This window comes from Gopherus flavomarginatus, chromosome 12 (genome assembly GCF_025201925.1).
Source record: "Gopherus flavomarginatus isolate rGopFla2 chromosome 12, rGopFla2.mat.asm, whole genome shotgun sequence".
Lineage (NCBI taxonomy): Eukaryota > Metazoa > Chordata > Testudines > Testudinidae > Gopherus > Gopherus flavomarginatus.
In genome coordinates this window covers 3,241,799-3,249,629 of record NC_066628.1, presented here as the reverse complement: position 1 = coordinate 3,249,629, position 7,831 = coordinate 3,241,799, and positions in this window count along the sequence as shown.

Sequence of the window (7,831 nt, the reverse complement as noted above, 5' to 3'; positions counted from 1 at the left end):
TTTTGCACTTGCAGGGGAACCAAAAGGTGCCACAAAACCTCCAGAGAATTCTCTCAAGGATCCAGGAAGAGCCGCTCCTCGGACATCCCCCTCCACTCCTGTCTTGTCCCCCTTTGCCATTTCTCTGGGGCTTTGCCGCAAGGGGATTGTCATTGGGATGTACCCATCTTCTTCTTCTAACTGAGCTTCCGGGGCATAGGGTGGAGGAGTTTTAACAGACTCTTCTAAACATACTGCTTCAAAAGCTGTACATCTCTCTTTTGGCTTATAATTATACCACACAAATAAATAGTCCATTTGTCCCGGTCTGAGATCAACCAGAATATCCCTCAGGGAATTCATCCTGTCTGTGGAAAGAGTTCCGCAGCTTGGCCCATCTCCAGTCGAGGACAAATGAGCGATGAAGGAAGGCCATTGAATTTGACATAAATTTCTCATTTTAGATTTAGCCAAGCCAGCTGTCCCATCGATTCCCTTCCAATCTCTAAGTATCAGAGACAACGGGGCATCCCCCGGGCACTTACTGCCAAATTGTCCCATTTTAATAAGGGGACTCTAACCCCACCTCCCCGTGTCGAGTGCTTGCTTACCTTTCCAGGGACTCGAACACCTGGACTGGGACTCAAACTCAGACTACCTGGATCCTGCGCAACCCTGGGACTCAAATCCAGACTGGGACTCAAACCCAGACAACCTGGACCCTACTCAATGGATAGGTGGACGTTGCTGGATTTCTACGAGCTTCAGCTGGTTCACAGAACACGCCTTATCACCGACGCAGGGATCAGATCACCAGGCAAGCCCCCTCTAAACCGGAGGGTGCGCACTGCATTGCCTTAGAGTCCGGCCCCAAGCCAGAGAGTCAGACGGGTCCCGGCGGAGTCGCCAAAGTTGTCGGGGACTCAAACCCAGATGGCGAGGTTTGTTGTCTGACCGCAGAGAGATAGGCAACACCAGCAAGGTCCGATCAAAAGCTCTTTATTGAAGGATGCACACAACAATAGAGAGCAGCCCGTCTCCAGAGAGAACCAGCATACTCTTAACAACTAACGTGAGTTTGTATAGACAGTTCCATCGCGGCATAGATTATTCATTTATACAACCCCTCCCATCCCCTTGTAACTAAAACCTTTTGTATACATGCATACCTACTTTCCTACATTCTGCAACATTAAGTGATTAATGACATCTTAACAAACCTCATATCAGTATGGCGTCAAGCACCAGAAGTTAAGAACGAGGGAGTGTAGGACAGACAGAGAGCAAAACCAGGGAATGAGAACAGGGAGACTCCTTAAAGTTCTTTAAACAAACTGTTCGTTAACACAGCACAGTGCACACAAGAATGCAGCTTAAAGCTCTTTCTCTTACTTGTTCCCGCTCTCTGTGAGTATACACCTTGGTATTTTTCCACTCAGGGGCTACCCAGAAACCCCGGTTAGCCAGACTTCAGTCAGGTTGGCATAACTGTTTTGTGGATGCTTTTTCCAGCCCGTCTAACAGGAGCAAGTACAAGGCCTCTGGTTGTTTCTTTCTGTTGTGTTTATGGAAACAAGGACTCTGTGGACGTTCTTCTGAAATACACGAGATTACACCAAGAACAGACCTGACTCATGTCACCGATTTCTCATTCTAATGGAAACAACCCTGCAAGGCCCTCAATACCAGCAAAACTCTCAGGCCAAAGGGGCCAGGGCTGCCCAGAGGATTCAGGGGGCCTGGGGTCTTTGGCTGTGGGGAATTGCCACCGAAGACCCGACACTTCAGCGGCGGGTCCTGGGGTGGAAGGACCCCCCGCCGCGGGTCTTTGGGGCACTTCGGCGGTGGGATCAGAAGCAGAAGGACCCCTCCCCTGCTGAATTGCCGCTGAAGACCCAGAACGGAAGAAGCTCCGGGGACCTGGGCGTCGCGAGAGTTTGCCAGAGCCCCCAGAGCAAGTGAAAGACCCTGCTTCAGGGGCCCCAAAAAACTCTCATGGAGGCCCCTGTAGGGCCCAGGGCCTGGGGCAAATTACCCCACTTCCCCCCTCCCCAGGCTGCCGTGAAAGGGACAATAATAATAATAAATATACTATTGCTACGATATCCCATCTCTCCACACATGGAAAAGTTCCAAGCATGGGAGTACGTTAGTGGCATGTAATAAAGACCTGGGTGTGACATTTACCCATGTAGGTAAAATAAATCCGTGAAGATTTTTTAGAACTGTCCTATTGTCAGCTCTGTCACAGAGACTCAGACCTTGTCTAACTGCCACTTACTTCGGTATAACTGGGTACATTGCTCCAGGGTGGGACCCACTGCATCCCTGTGAATGAATGTTACACCACTGGTGGGAGAGCTTCTGGTGCAGACTAGTCCCTAGGCTCCTAAATGATCCCAGACAGTTCTGAGTCAGAGGATGTCCCGTGGTACCGAAGGCCATTCCTCCTGGGTGGCTTCAAATTTGTCACCTTGCCTGATACATTCAGTTTCACACTGGGAATATCTGTGCAGTTACCTGCTGTCGTTTCTGGCTTATGTCAGAGCGCTACCAGGAGCAAGGATTTCAGGTGCTTTCCGTTCTCAGTTAGCTCAACATCAGATACAAAACTGATGTCCATTATTAGCAAGGGAGGCGTGAAAGCTCCGGAACGTTTTACAGTAACTCAGTGTCAATGTCCTGAACTTTGTTCTCCCTCCTGTGCATTATAAGGTTTGTTAGAAATCTACATTCCTTTGTAAGGTTTACATCGGAGCAGGTTGAAAAATGTGCCCCAAAATTCGTCCCTTCTAATGCATCAAAGTTTTCATTAAAAAATGTTCATCAACATTTCGAATTTCAAAACCTTTCTACCCACTCCAGTCCTAACACCAGAGTCTAGTCTGCTGGCGCCTCCTGTGCTGGGCAACCAGCCACCCCTATGCCAGATGGCCGCTACTGCTCACTGGCACACATGTGGTTGTGGAAACCTCTAGATAGTGGGACTAGAAGCTTGTAAAGCAGCTATCCCTGATCTGAACTACATGTAACAATTCAGGGGTCCCTGTTTGGGGGCGCTGGCCCTCAGCTCTCTCATTGCTCAGGTGAGAAGCTGAGTGACCACTTACTGTGGGTGGCGAACCACCACCTGGAACCTGAGGGCTGTTCCCTCCCCAGCTGAGCTGTCTCAGAGCATGTGGGACATTCATGGGCATGGAGATGCTGCGCTGGATTCTCGGTTAGGGTCCGTCTGTCCCCGTCGCTCCACTTGGGTGGCACAAAGGATCTGGATTCTGGCCGGAAATGGCCTGTGGAGAATTGCCCTGATGGTGTAAAGCAGGAGGTGCTGGGTTACTTTGCCGATAGTCTGCTCCTTCTGCCTCTGATGCAGGGGGAATGTCGGGGTATGGAACACACTCCATTGATTACACACACACACACACACACACACACGCACACTCTCTCTCTCTCTCTCTCTGGATCTCCTGACATAAGCGAGAGTATTGTTATGTGTAGACAGGAACAGACACTGCCTTGAAGAGTTTAGCTGATGCAGAGAAAACAGACAAAGGAAGGTGCCTTGTTCCTATTTTACAGCTGGGGAAATTGAGGCACAAAATCTTGTCCCAGGTCACCCAAGGACTCAGTGGCAGAGCCGTGAATTGAAATGCGATCTCCTGATCCCCGGCCCATTGGCTCAATCACAAGACCAACCTTCCCCTGTGTGTCCTTCACCTGGGATCTGTGCAGAACCGCACCCCCCATGTTAGGGCAGTGAGAATTTTCTCTAGCCCAGGGGGTTTGAACACATTCTAAGAACCTGTGGAAACCTGCGACTTTGGTCACTGCAGAGCTTTTCTCAGCCCACCAGCCCCTGCCAGGGTAGCTGGATCATTCGTGCTGACACTTGGGGTCTGTTTGCCCTGCCCTCTGCCTTGTCATTTACACTTGTGCAAAGTGAGACTGAGACATTCCCAAAGCAGAATCTCCCCTCCCCCTCTGTGCACAGGTGTCACTGAGGTCTGATTCTCCATCACAATCCGGTCACTTTGTGCTGCTCTGGAAGTGTAAATGCACCTTACAATGGATGCAAACAGCCCCCTGGAAACCCCTTTTGCTAGGGATCTCTGTGGCTGGTGTGGAACTGTTGTAAAGACCTTGCAAACACCCTGCTCTCAGACCCCCCGAATAGGGGGTTAATTTGGGGGAGGGGGGGCCAGAGCACACTGCCCTATGGCTAGCCCATGCAGTCCAGGGCCCATGGGGAGCAGAATGTAAATTAGAGCAGCCCTCAGGCTGCTCTAAATTCTGCTGAAGGCCCCGTGCAGACCCCCAGAACATGGGGAGCACAGGGGCAGCCTCTTCATTTGTTGAACCTGCCTTATTGATTGAATGCACCATATTGATTCCTAACCTCAGGAACTGTGTGACTGAGAGCCAGGCCCCATGTGCTTCCTCTGAGGGAGGGGAGACTGTAATAAGCAGTGTTAATCATGGGGAGTTGGCTACACTGTATCTCCACAACCAGCTGCCCTTGTTTTCCGTCTGTTCAGCTAAGACCCTCTCACTAGGTGCCTTGATTGTTCTGGGAAATTCACCCGTTGATGGTGACAGATGCAACTGCCTGCGTTGCTCAGACACCTTATCCGGCATGTGCACATTTCCTAGTGTGGGCAAAGCCGCAGGGACAACGAATGCTCTTTTCTACACTTCCTTGGTCCTGATCTCAAACCAGCCCCAGGCCAGATCCCCACTTTGCATCAATCAGCAGTAGCTCCACTGGCATCAATGGACAGTAGGTCCAATTTACACTTGCTGATGACCTGGCCCGTTGTTTGCTAGTTTGTCAAAGGCCATTGCAAACTTAACTAACAAACAATTTCAAATGACTTGAGACCTAGAACGAACCCCGCAGCTGGGCTGGAGAGTCCAGCTTCACAATGGAGAAACATCTGCACGGTTATTGCAACATTACCCTGCTCTACGGACGCCAGACCTCCCCTGTGTGCAAAATCCCTGGTCCTGTTCACATGCAAACACAGCAGCAAAACCAGTTTTGAGGAGGAGCTGATGACATCCCACAGCACCACCAGGGCAGGGCTGTCTCTGGAGTAAAGGCTGATTCCTTAGGAGCACGGAGGAAGAACTGGGTCTGTCTCCCAGCAGCAGCAGGGTAACTGTGGCCAAGACTGGATCTTACATCTCCCAGTCACAGTCTGACGTCATCACTGCAGTGACACCCCCCTGCTCTGAGTGTGCGTGAAGCGACAGCCCAGGCCAATGGCACAGAAGAGAACCAAGGCCAGACAGTCCCATTATAGCGCTGAGCTGAAATACACCCATTGCTCTGGGCTCAGGAGAGCAGGATTTGGAGCTAAGACACTGGCCTGGTGCTGGAAAACCATGAAGTGACCTCCTAGTGTGGTCATGGAAAGCAGTTTGCAGAAGTAGGTTGTTATCTGGAGACTGAGCTGGTGTTGTTGCAAAAAACATGGTTAACTGGTGCAGAACTGGTGGTTTCATGTTTGCTAAACGGCGTGGCCTTGCACAAAGCAAGGGTGGCTGACAATATTTCTACATATAGATGAATGGATTGAAACAGTGAACAATTGCAAAACTAAAACACAACAAAGGAGATGCTGCTTTGTGCCCAGGGAAGTCTGTTCCCATTCGCAGCACAACGCACTTTGCACATGCACAAGAGCTATTAAGTAGAGCTGGTTGAAAATTTCCCCATGGCACAATTTTTCATGGGAAAATGCTGGTCGGACAAAATCAAAATGTTCTGCAGGAACAGACCAACTCCGATGCAGTTTCATTTAGAAAAAATCAAAGCGATTGGCTTTGAGAAGGGTGAAACTCTTCATGTTTCGATCCCGTTTGGAAGTAATGTCAACTTCTAAACCCGACACTTCCCGCCCCTGCCCAGCTCCTGCAGACGGACAAACAGCAGCTGAAGGACGAGGCCTTTGGCAATGTCAAGCTTGGCCTCGGGTGACTCAGCTCCCATTGGAGGGAAAGCGGCACTGGCCGACTCACACTTCACCACTGGTGGCACAGGCGGGGTGAGAACGTAGCAGGATCTCTGCCTGCCCCCCAGCAACTAGCCCCAGCTCACCCCGCGCCGAAGTGTCTTCATTCCCAACCAGCCCTGCTCCCAGCACTCAGTGTAGGGGGTTTAGGGGCAGAGACAAGTGTCTATATAAAGGCCCATGTTTCCTTTCAACTCCAGAGAGGTAGATTCAGGGCCCCAGACTCCCTGTGGGACCTTGCACACGTCAAGCTGTCTCTGTGTCTCAGTTCCTCAATCTACACACCTGCCACCCGCCCTCCGCCTTGTCGATTTAGGGCCTGACCCAAAGCCCATTGAAATCAACCTGGAGTTCTCTTCGCTTCGCTGGCTTTTATAAGGACCTTAAATTGTGAACATTTAGGGGCAGGAACTATCTCTTATTGTGGTCCTTTGCAACGCCAGGCACAACGGGGCCCTGATCTCAGCTGGGGCAGGGACTGTTTCTCCCTGTGTGTCTGTGCAGTGCCCGTCACAAAGGGGCTCTGATCTCAGCTGGGGCAGGGACTGTCTCTCCCTGTGTGTTTGTGCAGCGCCTGGCACAACGGGACCCTGATCTCAGCTGGGGCAGGGACTGTCTCTCCCTGTGTGTTTGTGCAGTGCCTGGTACAACGGGACCCTGATCTCAGCTGGGGCAGGGACTGTCTCTCACTGTGTGTCTGTGCAGCGCTCAGCACAACGGGGCCCTGATCTCACCTGGGGCAGGGCCTGTCTCTCCCTGTGTGTCTGTGCAGCACCCGGCACAACGGGGCCCTGATCTCAGCTGGGGCAGGGACTGTCTCTCACTGTGTGTCTGTGCAGCATCCGGCACAACGGGGCCCTGATCTCAGCTGGGGCAGGAACTGTCTCTCGCTGTGTGTCTGTGCAGTGCCTGGCACAACGGGGCCCTGATCTCAGCTGGGGCAGGAACTGTCTCTCCCTGTGTGTCTGTGCAGCACCCGGCACAACAGGGCCCTGATATCAGCTGGGGCAGGGACTGTCTCTCGCTGTGTGTCTGTGCAGCACCTGGCACAACAGGGCCCTGATCTCAGCTGGGGCAGGGACTGTCTCTCTCTGCGTGTCTGTGCAGTGCCTGGCACAACAGGGCCCTGATCTCAGCTGGGGCAGGGACTGTCTCTCACTGTGTGTCTGTGCAGTGCCTGGCACAACAGGGCCCTGATCTCTGCTGGGGCAGGGGCTGTCCCCCACTGTGTATCTGTGCAGCGGCCAGCACAATGTGACCCTGATCTCTGCTGGGGCAGGGGCTGTCCCCCACTGTGTATCTGTGCAGCGGCCAGCACAATGTGACCCTGATCTCCTGTAGGGCCTATTATAATACAAATATGTGACAAAGTGGAACAGCTCTTAATGTTTTCTCTGAATACTCTGTGGGTGCCTCAGTTTCCCCTATGCAGTTCTTAAGTATCTAGGTGGTGGGATAAGGGAGTGTGATTGCTGCAGAGCCCTAGAGGGCCAGTGTGATCCTGTCTGCACAGAGAATGGCCGACGCCCTGTCTCCTGGCAACTGATGGCCTGGGCCCCTTCAGTGCCAACTGAAGATGTTGGAGAACAAAGAGATCAGATGCCTCCTGGCCCGAGAAAGAGACAAAGGCAGAGGAGAGGCTGGAGGGGGTTTCAGTTTGGAGCTGGCTGGGGAAATGGAGGGAGGCCCAGATGGGGCTCTGGCCTCCTGCTCCCCAAGATGGACCTGACTGGGGGGCTCTGGTCTCTGTACCTACAAGCAGGACCGGCTCTAGGCACCAGCAAACCAAGCACGTGCTTGGGGCAGCAAAATTTCAGGGGCGGCTGCTGACCCTGCGT